Source organism: Alligator mississippiensis, chromosome 10 (assembly GCF_030867095.1).
Source record: "Alligator mississippiensis isolate rAllMis1 chromosome 10, rAllMis1, whole genome shotgun sequence".
NCBI lineage: Eukaryota > Metazoa > Chordata > Crocodylia > Alligatoridae > Alligator > Alligator mississippiensis.
This window is the reverse complement of record NC_081833.1, coordinates 58,833,564-58,856,022: the sequence shown is the minus strand read 5'-3', so window position 1 is coordinate 58,856,022 and position 22,459 is coordinate 58,833,564. Positions and strand designations below refer to the sequence as shown.

At 42.0% G+C, this 22,459-nt stretch overlaps 1 long non-coding RNA gene across 1 annotated transcript; it reads right to left on the bottom strand.

Moving 5' to 3' along the window:
- Positions 1–4,618: 4,618 nt before the first annotated feature.
- LOC109284463 (uncharacterized) lies at positions 4,619–19,265 on the bottom strand. The gene is made up of 3 exons (XR_002091932.2): positions 17,593–19,265; positions 16,284–16,361; positions 4,619–6,748 (listed from the first exon to the last, which is right to left on the bottom strand). It is a non-coding gene; the product is annotated as an uncharacterized LOC109284463 (long non-coding RNA).
- Between the last annotated feature and the right edge of the window lie 3,194 nt (positions 19,266–22,459).

Here is a 22,459-nt window from a genome sequence, read left to right as displayed (position 1 = left end):
TATCATACTGACAATTCACAATGTTGAGGTTTTCTCAGAACTGAGGTTTTCTCAACAGCAATAAGGGTTAGAAACATTTTCTTAAGTGGAAGTTGAGATGCTGGACTACAATTCTGTAACACAAATATTGAATAATGTTCTGAATACTAAATCCATTTTTGTGACTGGTGACTGGTTCATGATACCTAATGTAATTTTAAAATTGTCTTTGCATTGCATTTAAAATGGACTGTCTATGAAGCAAATCAGTGCCAACTCATAAAACTAATGGAATTTCAAAAAGGTGGAAATATTTTTTTAAATGCTTTAAAATTCAAAAAAAGCTGTATGTTTAATACCAGATGACCATGCAATCACCCAGTCTTCTTCCTCTAAGTATCTCAAAAAAATCTACCCCATCTGCAACAGTGACCCATGCTGAGTCCTACTTAATATAATTTGAATTAAGTAAAACCAAAGAAGCATAATCCTGCAAGAATAAGCAGTCAGCCTTATTTTGCATTAGTCTCCTTCCCCCTCTTCAGCATTAATAGTTAACTTAATACAACTAACCTGTATAAAGGGACTCATAGATTCATAGAAGTTGGGGACTGGAAGGGACCTCATGAGATCATCAGGTACAACACACCTGCTCTAAAGCAGGAAAGACTGATGAGGTCAGATGGACCCCAGTGAGGTGTGCATCCAGTCATCTTTCGAAGATCTCCAGGAAACGTGGTTGTACCACCTCTGGGGGGGTCTGTTCCAGACTTTGGACACACAAACCATAAAGTAGTTTTTCGTTATGTCTAATCTGAAGCAATCTTCTATCATTTTATGACCATTATTCCTAGCCTTCCCCTGGGGTGCCTTGGTGAACAGATATTCTCTTAGCCCCTGATTTTAACCCCTTATATACTTAAATGCTGCTACCAAGTCCCCCCTGAGTCTTCTCTTTTCCAGGCTGAACAGTCCCATGCCCATTGGCGATGCATAGGGAGTGCATGTGGGTCCATGTGCACCCCTTGTGAAAAGGCACCACCGACACTGCCGGAAGCACCTGCAGGCAGTTGCCACTCACCCCCCCTTGCCACCAACACTGCTGGCGGTGTCTGTGTATGGTCCACAATTGCTGCTGGCCATCGCCAATGCTACTGGTGGCATCTGTGGGTGGTTACTGACTGGCAGTTGGTGCTTGCCACCCTTCCCCCCACGCTGCCAACAGCACCACGGCCGCCTGTGGGAGCTCCCTTCTTGCCAATGACAACAGTGCCATTGCCACTGCAAGACCTCACCATACCCCCCTAGCCTCTGGGGGCACACGGCATTCATGCCCATGTCCTTCTGCTTCTCCTTGTATGGTCTGTTCTCCAGACCTCTAATAATTTGTGTGGCCCTCCTTTGGACTCCTTCTAGCTTCTCTACATCCCTCTTGAAGTGCAGCACTCAGAACTGGACTCAGTACTCCAGCTGCAGCCTCACCAATGCTGAGTAGAGTGGAGAACGACATCCTTAGTCTTGCTTGTGATGCATCAGTTGATGCATGCCAGAGTGTTGTTCACTTTGCTGGCTATTGCATCACATTGCTAGCTCATATTCATTCTGTGGTTGATTATGAACCTCAGGTCTCTTTCAGTTGTGGTGCTGGCTAGTCTAGCACCACCAAGCCTGTAAGTATGTCGTGGATTATTTCTCCCCAGATGGAGCACTTTTCATTTCTCCGTGTTAAACATTATCAGGTTTAGATCCACTCACTTTACAAGTCTGTCCAGGTCATCCTGTATCCTCAGCCTGGATATCAGAAATATCTTTCCTGTGCCCTCATCTATCGCCACTTGGACCCATATTCAAGCCTATAGGAATGGATAAGAGAGGGCTTGTGAAGTTGAGTTAATAGTTCCCAATGTTCTCCATATCTCCTCTTTTCACAGTGTTCTGTATCCAAGATACCTTATTCTTTTTGAATCTGAGTGCTTTATGAATAGACAAAGGTTTCAGGATAAAAACAAACCTCCCTTGAAATTCATGGTTCTTGTCAGTATTTGGGGCAATGATGGGAAGTTTAAAGAGAGAGAACCAATTCCAGAGCTGAAGATGAATGTAGGGGAATTTAATGAAACACAAATTGGGGTGGAACAAACATAGGCTTAGAGTCTGATTCCATGTATTCAACAATCTAGATCAATACTTGGCACTTAAAAAAGCAACAACAATGTGGTGGTTTTCATTGAGTTGTACCAGGAAACAGGACGACTCCAACAAATAACACAAAACATGTCACCAATCAATTTTATTGAAAATATATTAGGTTTCTGTAAAAAGTATAAAAGATCAGAAAAGGGAGCAGCACAAGCAGGAAGAGAGACAGCACACAAAGATTTACTTCTGAGTGCTACAAAATATTGAACTAAAAATAACATTAAAGATGAAATTTGCAATGAATCTCAAGCTGCTAAATTCCCAAAGGCTGGGTCTGCCAAAGGCTCTGTTGGTTTCCTCTGTTCTTTTCTGTCTTTATTTAAATATTTTATACAGTTGTCTATGTTCATGTGTAGTGCGAACTGTCATTTATATTTCAGTCCACTCTAAAATGGATCTTAGACTATCTCAAGCTGCGCACTGCAGTGAGTAGTTCTGAACAGAGAGGTAAGTTGAAGTGGTAAGGACAAATGAAGACTGATATTTAATGTAGTTTTTGTGTACTTATATTTTTCTGTCATGTATTTTGCCTTAAAACTGATTTGTAATTTTATGGGTTTTGTGACATTATGATAAGATGCGATGTGAGTAAGGTTTCCATTTAGCAAATACATTGATGTATTTTTGAGTCAGTGGTTGACTGTGGGAATTCTGAATTCTGACCTTAGGGTTTAATGTTTAGCAATAACAACATACAAGTTTTGATCTACAGTATTTCATGCTTCTCTCTGTGCATTAGTTTTGCAAAGGTAAAGTTTTCAGAAAAAGCCAGTCATAAGCTGATTTCACATCCAGTTCTGTAAGATGCCCACAAGGTGCTAAACATCCTCAAATCCAATTTTTTCTGATTTGAATCTGTGCTCTCAGGACCTCTAAATATTTGTATACAGTGTGGAACTTAGCTTTGTATGTTGCTGAGGGTTAGATTCTGCCTAACCTGGTGGGCAGGCAGTGTTGGGAAGGAAGTAAAGAGTGCTTGTGTGACCCACATAAAGGATTAACAGAACTGCATTCCTTATGCTTAGTGGAGTTCAGAGGCTGCTTGTTAATTGTGCCCCACACTGTATGTAGCATCCCAACTGAGGTGGGAAGGGGCAGATAGTAAGCAGATTATGGCTTCACCTCCAGTGTTTCAGTCAGGTGAGCTGGTTTTTCAAAGGGCTGTAAAAAAACTGCATTCCCCTGACCCCTTTAGAAAGCCTGTGTCTTTCCAGGGGGTGGTATAGCTCTGCACTGACTTCAATGCAAGCTGATGTCTATAAGGCCCTATTGATTAGATTAGATTAATGTAGTTTACATTAGAAATTGAGAAGTGTGTTAGGGTCAGATTCTTCTCATACAGTACCAGGAAGAATGAAATTGGTCCCATTAGACTCCATTTTCTTAGTTTTCATTCAGAAAAAATAGGTAAAAAATGATGCTTTTCCTTGGATTTGAAAAAGCAAGTCAAATGAGTCAAAAAGCAGAGTAAGAATTAAAGTAGTAGGAATTTGATTAGCCATTGTAAGAAGCTTACTTATCACTTTGGAAATGGACTGTTAAAGAATGTTAAATTGCCATTGAAATACATACTACCTTGCAGTATGCCAGATCAAAGTTCATTGTCTTCCTAGCAGAGGGTTAGGATGAGTAGGCTTACTTTTTCATATAATCTTTTGCAGTTCAAAAACATTCCATTCATTTTATTTGAGCGAACAGTTTACCAGGACAGCCCCAATATACCTGTTGTACACTGTAGTAAAATTTGTACCACAAGCCTTTGTAGAATAATCAGAATGTTAGTGTTATACAGACCTCAATACAGACCTCAATGCAACAGACCTTTCAGTGCTGCTGTCCAAAATGTATGGCATGTCTCTTCCACATAATACCCATGCAAAGTAATAGATTACATTTCATAAAATGCTATTTCTTTTATATTTGATCACAATATTAAAAATTGAAATCTTTTAAATAGCATTTTCCATACTGAATTAAGCAGTGAGAATTCAGCCTTTCAGATCACTTGTACATGTGACAATGTCACAGTGTACACATGACAAAAAATTCCTTTTGTGTGGCTTAATGGCATCACACATTACACGCACACACGTTTGATGGGGATTTAAATGAGTTTGCATCATTGCAAACTAATGGTTTGCAATGTTGCAACTTGGAACGTTGCAGCCCTTAGTCAGCTTGCCCCCCAGCCACAGGAGAGGAGGGCAGACTCTGCAGAATAAAAGATTAGGCCCCTTGCTGCTGGGGCAGCACAGGGAGGCAGCAGGAGGGTGGCTGGGTATGTTGGTAGCCAGAGAAGGCCACCTCCCCGTGCTGCCCCAAGGGCAAGTCAGCCCATTCCCAGATGGCCCCAGGTGTCCTGCTGGCTGCAGGAGCTTGCTGAAGGTAAAAGTGGTGAGGGGCCCAATCCTTATTTTTTCTGTGGAGCCCGCCTGCCTCTTCCATGGCCGGGGGGCAAACTGACACATTAACCGGCACAGAGTAATGGCCCCCTGGCTGTGGAAGAGGTGGGCAGGCTCTGCCAAAAAACAAAAAAAGGATCAGGCCCCTCGCTGCTTCTGCCTTCAGCAGGCACCTGTGGCCACCAGGACAATAACATATATACAGTGATGGAAAAATAAAACCCACCATTTCAATTTAAAACTCACTGTTTCAATTTAGAAGGCATAGAATGCAACCTAAGAACTAAAACCCCGACATGTGTACAAGAGCCCTCACATTTTAGTGACTTGTACTCTAGATAAGCTAATCAGGAGGTAGAAATACATTTTGAGGAAAGAGCCTTTAAACTAAAGGCTTTTAAAAATTATTATTTGCATGTTAATACAAGTATGAGCAATGACCACTTCTGTATAGACTTTCTATGTATTAATATCTGTTTTTGTTTTATAAGCCTGTCTAAATCTATTGTATAATAATTTATGTCTTCTAAAACCCCTTTAGGTTAAATAATATTAAAATACATAGTCAGCACACAGAATTAAGCATTTTTAAGGCCAGGAAAGGTTATTATCATACCCTCAAGAAAAGATTTCTATAATGTGTGATTTTAAACCTGCTAACTTGCTAACTACAAACAAAAAATAGTTTGTGTAAAAGCTGTAGCTTGTAACAAGGCCTTGTACATCTGGATCATTGAGTAAACACAGTCTGTCGCTATAGCTGGAGGAAAAATAGATATTTCCACTTTTAAGATCCATTCCATAAAGAAAATCTTTATGTGAGTGCTCACAATTTGGCTCCAGATCTTAGGTCAGACAGTGTGTATACAGTACTACCATATCTTCCCTTAAAACAGGAAAACAATTATGCATTTAGCCCTATGGATGATTCCATCCTGCAGGCTGCTGCTCACTCCAGCTCTGATCCAACAAAATAGAAATGCATATTTAACTTTACAGACATGCGCTTATGTCACTAAACTAAAACAGTGCTGCTCTGGGGCCAAAGTGCCAAAGTGCCCAGCAATGTGCAGAATCAAGTGAATAAGCACCTGCGTGGGATGCAATAAAATACAGGTGAAAATAACAATTCTACAGGAAACTTGAAACAACTGGAAAACTTCAGCTTCAGTTCTAAAAGGAATATTCACCTTTCCACAATTGTATTTCAAAAACTCCCCCTTCAGTAAGCTTTCATATTTTGCTTTTATTGGAGGCAATTGGAAGATTTTTTACAACCTCTGAGCCTGGTTTGGCCTGTGTTGAAACCAATGGCAAAAATCCCACTGGTTTCACAGGTAGCAGGATTGGGCCCATTAACCTGCATTCCAGCCCTGTGAGAAGTTGTATTACAGTTTTATAGATAAAGTGAAGCACAATACGATGAAGAGAACAGTATATTGTCTATGTACACAATAAGCCAGTGGCAGAGTCAGAAACAGAACCTGGGATTCCTGGGGGCTGCTCCTGCCTCTAACCGCTGAATCCCACTTTTGAAAGCATTTATTTGCACTCCCTTAGCAATATAATTCTAGAATGGGATTTAACAGTAATGTATGTAGTACTTGTAAAATATGTTTCTCATAAATTGCACACATGCAAAATCCAACTCTTTTCATATATGTGCATGGTCTACAAATATACCAATATGAATATGCATTATAAAATACAGCTATACATGGACATACATGGGATAGTGATGAAAATGGAATTTTTAAATAATAGTTCATACGAAGGGCAAATATTCTTCATGTTCTATGAGGGAGTGGTAAGTTTTATTATGTGGAATAGGAAAATCAGCTGCATCCTGATAAGTACCCTATTTTCTTCTTCTTCTTTTGTTTTCCCCACTATGGCTACTTTTGTCCTACTAAATTATCAGGTCAGCAATACCAGTCAGCATGATGTTACCTACTTTCTCCCTGTTTTCTTTTGAAATAGAATAGGACCAGTTTTCTTAGAAAGAGTTGTGACAATAGCATTAAATCATATGTTAAGTAATTTGTTTCACATGATGGGTTGGAACTAATATCTCAGACCTGAACACCTGAATGCTAGGAGGAAGTTCAGATTCTAGTTTGTCTCCAGACTTTGCAACATGGCTTCAGCTCTGCTTATTTAATTGTGGCCTGCAACACAAAAAAGGAAGCCCAGGTAAGTGCTGTTTTGTGTGTGTGTGTACACACACACACACACACACACACACACACACACACACACACACACACACAGAGTAAAAGCCCTGTTTTCCAGCATGAGTGGGGAATGGGTGGTGCTGGTTATCTAAAAATGCTAGTTACCTGAGGCACAGGTGTTTTCAATTGGATGTGCAGTGGGGGACAGGGGGCAGCTGCACACAGAGCAGCGGCAGCACAGGGTGATGGGTGGCGGTGGCAGCTGCCCCATGTGAGCTTTCCCCTCCTGCCCCCCCCCCCCCATCCCGGTGTCTGGCCAGCCAGTTAGTAAAATGCCAGATAACAGGGCTTTTACTGTACACACACACACATGCACGCACCTATCTATCTATATCTATATAGATATAGATATATAAAACAAATTAGTATCTCTGCATTTTACAGATGCTATGTAAACAATCCAGACACTTAGGCTTGTCACTAGATCTTTTCAGAGGCCTCTCTGTAAAGCTATACATAAAAAGATAATTAAAAAGACAACATTTTGGAGATGGTGTTTTATCTAACTGAAATCAGCAGGATATCGGAACTAGGTCTCATATGATGAATAACAAAAGAAAGGGCAGTTTACATTCTTTGATACATTTCTGCTAGATTAACCCCCAGTGGGATTTTACCCCTCCAGTCACATTCCTTTGTTCCTCTAATCTTCTTTTGTATTTGCTCACTGACCCCAAGCATGTATTTGACTTGTGACCCTATTTCTGTTAATAAAATACAGGCCATCTGACCAGTATTCACACCAATGAACTACAAGGTGATGATTATCTCATTGTAAGTGCCAGGACTTAGTAACACAGCAGTTTAAGCCTGGTGGCTGGGTGGGCTGAGGGTAGCCACCTCTTACCAAAGACTGACTTTATAATCCTGAATGATCATTTCACAAGCAAAATAAAGACAATAAACCTCTTCAGAATATGTAATGAAAGAGATACATTAGTTGCATATCTCCATATCCATTGTGCAGCTATTGAACAGTCAATATCGCTTTAGGGATGCAGAGGTGATGAATAACTTATAGATGCAGGCTAGAGATTTTCAGTATGCTTATGGGGATAGCATCTAAAATCAAGATCACCCCATTTCTCTACAGATTAATAATTATATTTATCAATATAGCTAAATTCATATTGATACTTAATTTGGTGTTTTGAGACTAAATTAATACTTTTAAAGATATGTGAGATCCTTATAAACAAAATAGTAGTATTTTATTGTACCTGCTGAAATGTTGATCTAAACAAAAAACACATGTGATTATGCTTTATACTTATTAATGGTTTCACCAAGCCTATTTACCATGAAATCATGTAAGAAATATTATTAATAACCATTTTACAAGAGCAAATATTACCAAAGCAATTTATTAGCCATGTAATCTGTCACTCTCTTTTTTGGGGACAGAAAGACAGTATTTTCACTAAAAAAAATGAAACTGTTACATTTGAACTATTAAACAACACTAAGGGTAAAACAGCATTGGTCTCGTGGTCACATCAGGGTGACAACCTGGCTCTCGAGATGTTCTATGGGAGCTTCATATCTAATTAAAAATAAAAACAGATATCAAAGTAATGCAGACTAACAATATGAAACTATCTGATGCATTTTTGGTTAGTTGGCATGAGGGACTTTAACATTCACTTTATTTGCATATGTTTGTTCTTTCCAGTGAAATCAGTTTCTTTGAAGGAAGCAAGAAAACTTTAGAGAAAGATATTATTATTAATTCTGTAAGAGAACACAGAAGAAAATCTTTAGTAAACATTACTTTACTGTTGATCATCATTTTCAAAATGTGTTTATTTTCATGATTTGCTTTGATTTAAATCAAAAAGTAACAAGTTAACTCAGCTTCTTTGAACCATGAATAATATTTCTAGTTTTGGGCAAAACTTTTATTGTGCTTCCATTTTATCCAAATTACTTCACACATTTAAATGTTTGTATTAAACTCATGTATGGGCTAAGGGTGCCACTATGTATATAGCATGGTGTATATATGTAGAAGCACTGTCTGTGCCTTTATAGTTAACAGCAATTTATTCAGTGTGGCTCTCTTTACTGCCTTTAGAAAGGGGCTAACAGCTGTAAATTTGGGAGCAGAGCTCATTGCAGTCAAGGGAGTTGCAGTGGTCCCTGTTGTGCTTCCTAATTCAAATAGTGTCCAGCTACCTCTGAAGTTTGTGGTAATCTATTTTAGCTTTCCTCTGGCTCCAGTCAGCTGCTCTGCCCATGGTTAACATCAGAATATAAGTACACAGTGGGTTTGTCTACATATGCAATTAATGTACAATGTGCAAATTTTGTGCAATTTTTTCTGCACAAAAAATTCAGGCACATTAAACTGCGGCCTTACACGCATCTGAACATGTGCCTGTCAGGACCAAATTTACTCCCAATTGGAGCAGTTCAGTCCAGGGTTGCTCCTGTCCTGCTCTGCCCCACTGCAGCAGCCAGGAGCAGCTCCGGACTCTGCCAGATGCCAGTCCTGGGCTAGCAGGAGGCATGGGGTCTGGTCCTGATCTCCATGTGGCTGGGACAGTTGTCCTGGCTGCCTCACAGCTGCCTCATAGCCACATGGAGTTCAGGACCCATGCCAATCTCCACATGGCTGGGAGAGCTGTCCTGGCTGCTGGGCAGCTGCCTCCCAGACACATGGAGATCAGGACATGTCCCAGTCTCCACGTGAAAGGGAGGCAGCTGCCCAGCAGCAAGGACAACTCTCCCAGCTATGTGGCGATCAGGATGCGTTCTGATCTCCACATGGCTGGGAGGTAGCATCTCACTGAGCCGAGACAGCTGTCCCCACCCCCTGTGGCCGCCTGCTGCCTAGGTTGACTGAGAGCAATTTCCTCCTGGTCAAAATCTACACATGCACTTCAGCACTGATTAATGCATTGATTTCTAGTACCTGTATCTACAGGTACTAGAAAGCAGTGCATTAGACTAATCTACTGCACAGTAATTGCTTCACACGTGTAGACAGTGATGCTTTACTGTGCATTCGATTAATGTGCAGTAAAGTGTTTTATGTAGACACACCCACTGACTACCTGACTGTTTTCAGTCACAGCATTCTACAGAGAGCCATAAGGGGTGGGGAAGGCATAAGACTTGCTACAGTAGCTCTTTGCCACTCAAGGGCCTGCCTGTACAGTCATTACTGCACAGTCATTTAGTACTTATATAAACAGATACTAAATGACTGCACAGTAACCCAGGTTACTGCACGGTAGCACTGACAAGTAGCATTTTTGTGATGCTGACTGCTCAGTAGCCCAAGACTACTGCACAACAGCATCATGTCACGGTTTCTGCTACCACATAGTAGTTTTGGGCCACTGCACAGTCAGTGTTTCATGTAGATGCGGCCAAGGATTCTCATAGGTAGGGAGATTTCTTCACTGAGCAACTAGATCAGTGCTTCTCAATAGGGCTGTGCAAAGCTTCGGGTGGTGATTCGATTTGGAGGAGATACAGCCCAATCTGGTGGCCTAATCTCCAAATCTGAATCAAATCAGGGCACCAATTAATAGGTCCAAATCAATTCCAAGCTCTCCAAATCTTCGGAAAAGATTCAGAGAGTTTCAATGATTCGGGCAATCACCAGTGGCTGCCACAGGGAGCTGCAGCCAACTCCGAGCTGGTAAGTACTAGGGGCAGAGGAGGTGGGGGGCTGGGGGGGAGGGATGAGATGATGGGGGGACCCTTGCCAGCCCCCAGTCCCTGCCTGCTCTCCCAGCCCCTCCCCATCCCCCACCCACCCCAGCTCCTGGCCCTTTAAAGAAAAGTCCCGGTGCTCACCTGGTGCTGCTGGGCAGAGGGGTGATCCCTGCTGCCCCCCACTGCCTCACACTGCATGGGGGGCTCTACATGAGCCCCTGACCCTACCCCCTCCTCCAGACCCCACATAGCTGCCCTGCCTGATGTGACTCCAGTGCTTTAAGGAAAAAAAAATAATGAGAAAAGCCCCAGGACTCTCTGCTCCTGCAGCAGCCTCAGGGTTTCAAGGGGTTCGTGCAGAGCCCCCCCCCCCAGTGTGGTATGGGGCAGCAGGGATTGCCCCCTTCCAGCAGGAGTGCTGAGTCTGGGTTTTTTTTCATTTTTTTTTCTTAAAGCATCACAGCTGTGGTGCCACAGCCACAGCCATGGTGCTCATGCAGCACCCCCCATGCAGTGGGGGGCAGTGGGGATTGCCCCCCACCCAGCAGCACCCACTGAGTTGAGGCTTTTTTTTTTAACGTGCTGGGAGCTGGGGCGGGCAGGGCAGCCATTGCCAGGCTGGGGTGATGGGCCTGGCTGACTCAGAGATTTGGAGATTTGGATATTTGGCAGCAGCTGAATCTTTGAATCAGATTCAGCTGAATTGAATCAGGACAGTGATTCAAATCACAAAATCGAATCACTGTCCCTCGAATTGGCTGAATCCGAATCCGAATCCAAAGTGAATACTAGTCACTTCGCACAGGCCTAGTTCTCAACATTTTTAGATTCAAAGCACCTATTAGACTCAAGGTGCTTCCTCAGAAAATGCCACCTCTTAACTTTCACTCTGTTTTTAACTATGAAAAAATAATAGAACAATTCTTCTGTTGCAAAGAACTCAGAAAGACACAACTTGTCAGAATGTTTTGGCAATATAGATTTCTATTTGCAATCTTGGGCTTTGTCTTGTGAACCATGTTTAGGTATCTACACACCCAACAATGCTAATATTGTGAGGCACCCTGCAACATCCTTTAAAGGATCTCATGTCACCCTGGTTGAGAACCACTGAACTAGATTCGATTTAGAACTGCTTTGTGTTACTGGAACACTACAAAGTGGTCATACTGCAGGTTAGATCTGAAGAGTGTTTTTCCAGGCTCAAATTTGGGGAGCGTGGGAAGAAAATAGTTTAGTTTGGTTGTTATATTCCCAGATGAACGTAATCATACAGTTTTGTGCAACACTTATTACAGTATTTACTAGAAAACCTGGAAATAGGTTTAAATTGCTAGAGATGTTTTAGTCTACTGGGTACATAATGTAAGTTCAATTCCCCCCTGCCGAATTATATATCTATCCCTGCAACCAAAACAGCTGTGAATAAGCCACTAGGGTGTCTCAGGTGAATAGCACTGACTGAATCTTAGAAAACTTGAACAATCTCTGCAGAAAACAAACAAACAAAAAAACCAAAAAACCTACTAGAAATAAAATTCTGGCTCCCCAGTGGGAGCCAGTAGTCCTCCCGGCTGCACAGCTCAGCACAGAATGGGGACTGCTGGCACAAAGGCAAGCAGGTGAGATGGATGCCACCCCCACGCTTTCCTCCCACTGATTGGATGAGAGGACTGCCTATTGTGTGGCCCTGCTGCTCTCCACCAATCAGTGGCAAGGGGTGGGGCCACATGACGGGCAGCTCTCTCCAATAATCAGTAGTGTGGGGCCGGGTCAATGGAGCCCCTTGGCCAATCAGAGGTGTGGGGGTGCCCACCAAATAAGCCCATGAAAATGTCAGCTTGCCCTATGGTCTGCCTGCAAAATTGTCTGACCTCCATCTTGATTTGGGTCTACTTATAAGCCAGTAAGTACCTACTGGGGTCATAAGGAAGAACAAGTCTATACATGCAACAACAAGCTAATATAAAATTCAGTTTACATCTGAAATATGTGTAATCCAGGTCTTCAGTCATAGAATCATAGAAAATTAGGTTTGCAAGAGACATCAGGAGGTCATCTAGTCCAATCCCCTGCTCCAGCCAGGACCATCCCCAACTAGGTCATCCCACCCAAGGCTTTGACTAGCCAGGTCTTAAAACCTTCCAAGGATGGAGCTTCCACCACCTCTCTGGGTAACCTGTTCCAGTGTTTAATTACCCTTCTAGTGAGAGAATATTTCCTAATATCTAACGTAAATTTCCCTTGCTGCAACTTGATAGCATTGCTCCTTGTTCTGTCATCTGCCACCACTGAGAACAGTCCAGCTCCATCTGCTTTCAAACCCCACTTCAGGTAGTATTAAATCCCCCCCACCCCCCAGTCTTCTCTTCTCTAGACTAAATAAGCCCAGTTCCTTCAGTGTTTCCTCATAAGTCATGTTCCCCAGCCCCCTCACCATTTTTGTTGCCCTCCACTGGACTCTCTCCAATTTGTCCACATCTTTTCTGTAGTGGGGGGATCCAAAACTGAACATGGTACTCCAGATGTGGCTTCACCAGTGCTGACTGGTCTGTAATTCCCTGGATCTTTCTTTTTCTCTTTCTTAAATATGGGCACTGTTTGCCCTTTTCCAAACATCCAGAACCTCTCCTGATCACCATCAGTTTTCAAAGATTATGGCCAGTAGCTCTGCAGTCACATCAGCCAACTCCCCCTTTGGGTGCATCCTGTCCAGCCCCATGGACTTGTACATGTCCAGCTTTTCTGTACCCATCCATGACAGTGCTCCAGTTATGCAAGCTCCCACCAAGTCTCTGTTATTCCAGTCTTGTCATAGTTTGGTGATTGTGTGAGGACTTCCAATTCTTTCTTCTTGTTTCCCAGGCTCTACGCATTCATATACAGTGAAAATCGCGTTTTCCGGCACTTAAGCCAGCATGCTCTATTAACTGGCATGCCGGCTTGTAAGGTAAAAGTGAAACTGGAAGTGCCCAACGTGGCACTTCCGGTTTTGCTGAGCCCCCATGGCCTGGGGCAAAGCAGCCTGTTCTGCTGACCCCCATAATAACAATTCTTTTCCCCTTTATCCTCTGCCCTGCTCCCTGTCCCTCACAGTGGGAGGGGCGGCAATGCGGCGGGAGGGGCAGCGCCACACCAGACATGGTAGGAGAGGCGGCCTCTCAGGTAACTGGCATATTTTGTTATCCAGCACTCCCAATTCTCCATGGGTACCAGATAAGAAAGCTTTTACTGTATGAGATTCCGCGCACCTTCAGATATGAAACTCATGGGGAGGTATGAATGAATAAACCCCCCAGTATAACACCCTAATCAATAAAAGCTATTAAATTTATATTAATATTCAGAACAATCTCATTGCCTTTTTACTTCTTTTGAACATATGAGTAAAACATGAGAGGAATCCTTAGGTTCACTAAGACTTACTCTTTTTTTTCTTTCCCTTTTATAGTCTTATATTTGTCCAATTGCTTAACATAACTAAATAAGGGCACCCTGTCTAATGATAATTTCTGCTGCCTTGTCTAACCTGCATACTTAAATCAGCCAACATATGGTTGAGGACAGGGACAAAACCACCCCTACTCATTTCAGAAGCTTGTTATCTCTATAATGTACAATATAGGCCAAATCTTGGTCTTACCATTGAAGTTAATGTCAAAACTCCCATTGAGTTCAACAGAACCAGAATTTGACCACCTACTTCCAAAATGAAGTGATATGTTGTAAAGTTTTTATTTACATTAGATCATATGGAAGACCCTGGAGAGGCTGCAGGTGGTGAAGATTTAAATTTAGGCCTGAAAAAATATAGGCTTAAACTTGGCTAAAGAAAACAGTAAATAATGGATCTGGTTGTGCTTGGAAGTAGTTCTGCCAAGTGCAATTGAATTGGCTGTTTATGTGTGCGAAAGAAAGCAAAGTCCTGATTAGAGCTGGGTGAAAAGGAAACTTTTCTTTTGAAGGGCAAGAAATGTTTGGAATCCATTATTCATGCAGCCCTGAGAGTAAAATAGGAAGAGTAAACTATGTAAAATTTATCCTGGTAGGTCATATCCAACCCCAGCTAATGTTTATGGGAGTGTCTCTTTTGTCTTTAAGGGAAGCTGACTCCAGGTACATATCACCACCATAGAAGTGCTAACTCAGTTGTGTTTTTTCACTAAAGAGGGACATCAGAAATGACAAAAGCTTACAGAACATTTCTCCCAATTATAAAGTTGGTCTCACCCTACCTCACAAATCTTGATCCTAATTACTCAACCCTCCACTTGTCATACAAGTATACTTGCTGGAGATGATTGAGTTGGAGATTCTTCAAAAGTTCTGTTTCAAATTATCTTGTCACCAATACAAAAAAATCTGAGTTATTTCATGAAATGTTGGGCATTGATTTGAAAAAAGAGTGCTTATCATTTTTTTAAGATATTGCCAGGAGTAACAGAAAAAATTGTTCATTAACAAGTTCTTAGAGTTCTGAATACATTTTAAAGACAGAAGAAAAAAATCTGACTCAATGCACTTTTGCTTAAAGGACCTCTACAAGGGTATTTCACCCCAGCAGTCTTTCCTGCCCAGAGCAGGGGGGCTGGACCCAATGATCTCACAAGGTCCCTTCCAGCCCTAAACTTCTGTGAATCTGTGAACTATCTTGACATTGACAGGTATAGTCAGGACCCTGTGTTCCCTGAGACTGTAACTGTACAATTTGCTGAAGAATTCACCCTGTCTGAAAAATGCTCCAAGCTTATTAAAAAGTGTGTTTTTAAAAGTGTGTTTCTAGACCTCCTGGCTGCAAAAATAAGATGAAGCAAGTGTAAGCAGCTGTGCTGATGTCTGCCTGAGTCTGCAGAAGTCTGAAACAATAGCTCTGACAGGTATGAACTCTAAAACCTAAAGATGACAATTTGTGGTTTATTGAAAGCTCAAAATGTATCATGGCATAAAACCAATTGATTTTTATATAAAATATAAAACCCTATAGATTGTTCTATTATTTTTCATATTGCACCTAATAAAAAACTCCATGTAATAAATTATTACAAAATTGCCACAAATGTAGAGATTTTCAACCAAATTGCTATAGAGTTTAGGTGGGCTGATCCTCAGCTGACATTAATGGTCTTTGATGAAGGCATGACAATTTATACCAGCTGAGGAACTGCCCTATATAGACAACTACTGCAGAGTAAATCAGGCCTAGTAGTATATAGCTCCCAAATAAAATCAGGGCTACATTATGCTGTACACTTTACAATTACTGTGTAAAAGGCAGCCTGTGATTTCCCCTTGTTCCCTATTGCCCCAAATCCTACAATTAACTTAGTAGTAGTTCTTCTCTCTGAACACTTTTTTAAAATTCTATTTCTACTCTGCTTTTGTTTATTTGAGGTTTCAGGGGAAAGTTTGTTCTTTATTGTTGTTGTTCCCCCACTAATTTCCTTTCATCTAGCATCAACTAAATCTACATAACATCCACTTCCATGCTGCTTACTCAACACTAAAACAGTTTTAAAGTGAATTAAATCTAATTTATTTTCTGTGTAGGAACTAAAGACTTTTATGAAAGCTATTCTCCCTGATCATGCAAAAAAGAAAATGAACAGCAACACAGAGCAGGACTACGCTGAACTCACAGAGACAAAGGTACTGTTTTCTTTAAGGAGGAAAAAAAATCACTCTTTTAATATTCAGAACTTGGACATCTCTGCATAGAAAATATTAAGCTGCTTTTCCCTTCTTGCTCCTCCTTTTGCCATTCTGATTGTTGGATATATAAATTAAGGTTCAGGATGCTACTTACAAATCGGTTTTCTTGTCAGTCAGCACTGGTAGCCCAACTGGGGGATAGTTCACAGGAAAGGGAGACCAGGAGCTTCTCCTGTAAAGAAATTTAAAACAAAGCAAAACTTCTCTGTAAGAAAAATAGGGGGTGGAACTGCATGGTTTCACTAATGACTTTGCAAACATTTAGTCAAAAATAACCTAGAAACCTGGTTGCACTTTATTTAATATTCAGATAAGGACCATTCACCCGCTGTTAAGCTACAACATCTACAATCATTCTTTGAATACTGATAATTATATGAAACAGACTCCCCTAGAGGCTGGTAGTCTAGTCTGGATTCACCTGGAATACAAAGATGAATAATATAGCATATTACATGCATACAAGTAGTTGCAATTTATAGAAATGTCTATTTATGCTCCTGAAAGAAGATGTATATTTCCCTAGGGAAATGGTATAAGGTGATATAAACCTACATGCAGTATTGTTTGCATCCTATCTCCTAATGTACCTGTCCTTGATTAATTCATAAATAAATAAATAAAGTTGTATTTATCCAGATGAATATCTTTCCCTATAAGATCATAAAAGAGAAAATGTTAACAAAGGGATGTGTGTGGCCCACTGTAGTGAAGGGTTATTCATCACAGATACATGAAGCGAGTATTTATAAGAGGCATTTGAATGGCTTGGAGTGGATTTTTCTAAAGATTAGTAACATGATTATGAATGTGTTCTCTCGCTCTCTCTATCACCCCCTTCCCCTCCTACTACTCCCATCAGGTGCCTTGTCCTTGTTTTCCCCTCTTATTTGATGATGGCTGATAACACCTTTCCTCCACCAGGGAAGCAACTGGGAAGTTTGCTCCTTCCTCACAAGACTGAGGGTATAATTAGAACAACGCACCTGCTCAGTCCTCCAGTGACTCAGTTAGTCTACATCCATGTCAAAATCCATGCTGTGAGGGTAATTTGATCATCTCACTTAAAAAAAAATACTTTGTTTGAATAAACCTCATGAACAAGGCTCAGTTGAGCTGTTGGTATTTTTTTTGGTGGGGGTGCGAGCTAAACTATTTATCTATATTTTGGTAGTGCCCTAGGCTCTAAGTGAGATTAGGATACTCTTGGGTGAGAGAGAGACACAGTAAAAAGCAGGTTTATCATGAAAAAGCTTGCAGTGTAAATGAATAAGACAAATAAAGAGTGGGAGAAAGAGAACATACTACCTTCACTTTACAGGTGAGAAATCAAGGTGCTGAGATTAAGGTGAGTTTTCAAAGGCATACACGCATCGAATACCCAGTAACTCAACAGAACGTACCTGCCCTTTGTGTCTTTGAAAATCTCCTCCTGAGAGCCTTGCTTGAGATCACATGGGAAGTCTTTGGCAGGGCCAGAAAATGAACCCAACTCTCCGGAGCCCAGGGCCTTAATTACAAGACCATCCTTCCGCCCACAAAAGAGTGAATCGTAAAAAATGAATTATTACTCCTATCAGAATTGCCTTTCCTGAATGCTGATTTTTAAGGTTTATTGATTGACAGTTTTAATAGAAATATGATTAATTTAATCTGAAAACAAGACTTCCCTCAAAGTTTACAACTGGGCCGGTTTTCTTAAACATTAAAGAGTTACAGTCCCTATTTTTCTCTCTTGTCATAGACACATTTTTTTACATGCCTACTAAATATTGTGTGTGAAGAATGTCATGAGTGTATACATATAAAATCATTAATAAGCAATATTGACATGAATTAAGTATAAAAAGAAAAGAGCATTCTATGATAAATTTGCAATTTCAGTTTCTGAATCCAAGCTATATATCCAAGTCCAATGTACCACACTTTGTGTTTTCCACAGATGAAACAGGAATTATTACTAAAAACAAAAATGTTTTCATAAAGGGGAGTCTGCTTTACTGTACTGGTATTCTGATAAGATTTTTCACTAAAGCCGGAGGCAAATTGGAAAAAAAGTCCAGCTGATTTCATTTAAGATAATATAGGGAATTTCAACCTGGTTGTGTTTTTCTAGTAATAAAAGCAGATGGAAAGAAAGCTCAGATGTAAATAGATGATCTTTAAACTTTAAGAGGTTGGGGAAAATTCTCTATAAAGTCTATAATACTTTCAAGTTTTCAAAAACAAAGGGATGTATTTAGATATCTCCTTGCCCTTTTTCTAATGATTGCATTAATTCATAAAATTTGAACTCCAGAATTTGAAGAGCAGTTGAGGATTGAATTTAACCCCCTAAATACAAGCTTGCATATTTATTTTTGTCAGATCCCAAAGGGACAGAAGCTTGTTTTTCAGATCTGATTCAGTTGTAGACCAATATAACAGGAAAATATGTTATCTTGTGAGATGTCTGCTATCTTCAGGCTGTGAGATCTCAGTGTCATCAAACTCACACAGGGGGTACATACAGACATAGGGAGGTTAGGTGGAAGTTAGACTGCATTAAAAATGGCCACCCAATCTAACTTAGTTCACCCAGGTGTGGACCTTATGCTTAGATCCCTAGCGAGGTGGATCTAAGCATGAACTGTACAGAAGTTGAGGAAGGTTAGATCAGTCTAAATATATCTGACCTGATTGAAGTGAACTACCTCAGAGGTAGTCTAACTTAGATTGGGTTTGGTGAGACTGATCTAACTGCACTTCTGTACAATTCTGAACAGGCCCAGCTGCTACCCCAGCCCCAGGGCTGGGCTTTTCCTACCACTGCCCCTGGCAGCAGGTTATTTTTAGCTTCCTGATCTCTCACCCGACTCCCAGATGGGCAACCTCCACCCCCCCAACCCCGAGCCCACCAAACACCCCATCCTTCCACCTCCTCCCAGTGCCAGGAGCCAAGGAAGTAAGTCATGGTGGGGGGAGGAGCGTACAAGATCAGAGGGAGTTGGTTCACTGAGGGTGATGGTTCATCTAGGGGCTGACGGGGGGGTCAGGAATTAAAAATAGCCCCTGGTCTGGAACAGGAGAACACCCCCCCCCGATCCCATCAGTCCCCCTGATCATCCCTAAACCCCTGACAATCCCTCAACCCCTCTGCAGACCCCACTTGCCCCCCCCCAACCCTCCCAGCAGCCCCCCCATCCCAATTTACCTTAGATTGGGTGGCCATTTTTAACTCCATCTAACCTCCCCCTAACTTCATCTTCCTCCTATCCTTCCTGAACATCTGTACTTACCCAGGTAAAGCAAATCAAGATCTGGATCCAGTGCTGTATTTAGGCACAAGCTAAGAAAGCTGCAGCTTAGGGCCTCACATTATGAGGGTCCTCTAAACCAACCCCCGGGCCAGAATTGACTGCAGACCGGCAAACTGCGGCCCCACAGAGCCAGGTGGAGAGGCCACAGCTCCTCCCATAGGGCCCATGGCACCCGCAGTTGAGACTTGGCCCACCCTCCTGCCCAGGGGTGGAGGTAGCTTTACCTTTGTTCCACTGGAAAATCCAGCTGCAGGGCTCCGCGCAGGGGTCTGCAGTTTGCCGGGCCATGGCATAGAAAGGTTGGGAGCCCCTAGCTTACGGCCCCACCCTGTCATAATCTGGCCCTGTCTGGATCTGAAAACTGTTCACTGACCAATCCCAGTTCATCATTAGGGCAACACATATGGAACTTTTCAAAACCTGATTGGGTTCAAGCATTGTTTTATTGGAAAAGATCAGCATCAGCTCAAGAGTCCACTCTTTGTGACCTCCTCCAAGAGCAACAGCTTCTATGTTCTGTCTGTTTACCTTTCTTTGCCCTACTCACTTTCATCCTCCTAGCCTGGGAGGTGCCAGTCGCTCCGTATTTCCTGCAGGATCGTTAGAGGCTACCTGACCAGTGATTCACCTCTACCTTCACAACACAGCAGCAGAAGTAAACAGCTTCTAGATTCAGCTTGGAGGTGCAGATGCTTCAGGTTCTAATCAGGTAGCTATTGAGGTTTTTAAAATAATGTAGTAGAGATTATGAAGTTTTTTGCCACTGAACTGAGCCCCAAATCTGCTACACTATGACAGGGCTGTTCTCCCTCACTGAATCTGCTCTCCATAGAAAACAATGTAAGGTCTTGGAGAGACAATAGACCACACATGTCTTTTTTCTCAAAGACAATGAAACAGAAGAGTATCCTAATGATTTCCGAAGGCAGAAGGGAGGTCCCCAAGGTCCCAGCGGAAATGAGATCAAGCAAAAGCAGCTTTGATGGGTAGTTCTGGGTCGTTCAGATCTGTATAGAAACCCAAGACAGCCTGCAGGTCCACCGCCAAGTCCTGTGAACCAGTGACTGGATATCCTCACAAACCCATACGTATCGAACCCTTTGGTGTTCTATTTTATTCAGAGCCCTGACTGTTGACTCAAAAATATATATAAGCCAATTAACATCATATGACTAGTTCAGACTAATTGTTAAAGGTCAGATAACAGGAAAATATTTCTATTTGACAGTCTAGTATTTTTCAATTGTTCCTCTGTTATACATCTAAGTAAACATTTGTTCCACTTATCATTTTTGAGTAAAAGACATGAATCACTTGACTAGTAAAACCACAACGACAGCTGTTGCTTATTAGAAACAGTCATCTTGTTCAAGGGCCTGCTACAGAAGGATTCTTAGCAAACTGCTTTTGCTTTTAGTGCTTTACACTGCGATGAAAGGAAGCTTGTAGAAACTAGGACATTCTTATTTCACTTGCAGTATTTCTGAAACACGTAAATGAAGTCCAAGCCACTGAGGCTGAGCTAGAAGACCATGAGGAACAAACGTATTCTCACTCTAGAATACTACAAAATGTTTAAATTACACTCATTTCAATTTGTGCAGTTTATATGATTCTGCATAACATGGGAGTTGCACAAAACTGCACTTAAGAGTGTCTCTGGAAATAAACTATGGTGTTTCAGGCCTAGTATTTTAATGGTGGATAAAATATTTATACCCATCAACATGTGTAACCCATAAATATTTTCACTAGTCTCTGGTCCTGGGGAATAAATTAATTCTGGGTTCATACATTTTTTAGAAAGTAATCACTGGTCATTACTGTGTTACCTAAGGCAGGGGTATCAAACACATGGCCTGCAACCTGGATCTTGCCCAGAGAGCCGGGTAACCTGGTGCAAGAAAGACAACTGGGCAAAGAAAAAGAGAGCAAGAGATGTTTATGGGGTTGCTAATAGGTAAGGACCTACCAAATTCATGATTTTGCAGTTTTCCCAGAAACAACAAATTTAGAGGTCCCCCGTAAAAAAGCTCTGGTCCCCACAAAAAAGCATGGGGACCATGAAAAAGTGGGAAGACAGCAGCAAGCCAGTGGGGGGAAGGGGGAAGGCAGTTGCAACCAGAAAAGGGTGGGAAGCCCTGGCATCCTGGAGCATGGAGGGAGGGAGAAGGGGGCCATCTGTCAATCTCTAGGGAGGGGAGGGACTTCTGGGGCCCCTTGGCCATTCAAAGCCAGGGAGGAGGGGAGGTGTGCTCCATGCTTTGCTGCAAAAATGGTGCTCAAAGCCACACCAGGACCATGAAATACAGAGGCGGCCTCCGTGAATTAGGTAGGTCCCTATTAATGGATAAGGAGATATTTCCCTTTTAGAACACTGGCTCAGATCCAGTTTGTCCAAAAGCTGATGTCTCTATGCTATTCTCTTGGCCTATGTCAAATGAAAATCCCTAATCATCAGGCATTTAGCAGACCAAAGCTCCCATAGTGTCAGCCTTGAGCAGAGAAGCCAAAGAATTAGGCTGGCCATAAGGAAATCTGGGACACTGCCCCCGCTTCCCTCATGCTCTCACAAATCAGCAGTGCCTGCCTGCCTGCCCTCCTGCAAGGCACTCCATGCTGCTCTGACTTTTAGCCAGACTGTGGCCCATGCCCCTGCAGTTCCATTATAATTCTTAACAGCCAGCTGGGACTGGCCTCTGAAATCTGGGAGCATCCCAGCTAAACTGGGACATATAAAGAGTAAATGAGCATGGAGACTGACCTGAGCCCTTTGGAGCAGAAGTGAGGCACATTGGTGGGGTAGTGTAGAGATGCTGACCACTCTGCAGCACCTGCCTCAGTGGGATTTGCATCTTCCGGCCTACTAGTTGAGCACCTTTCATGAAGGCTTGGATGTTTTAAAGAACAAGCATTTAAAGATAGAGGGAAAATTATGAGCAGTAGGGTGAGGGCAAGGGAAGAGGAGAGC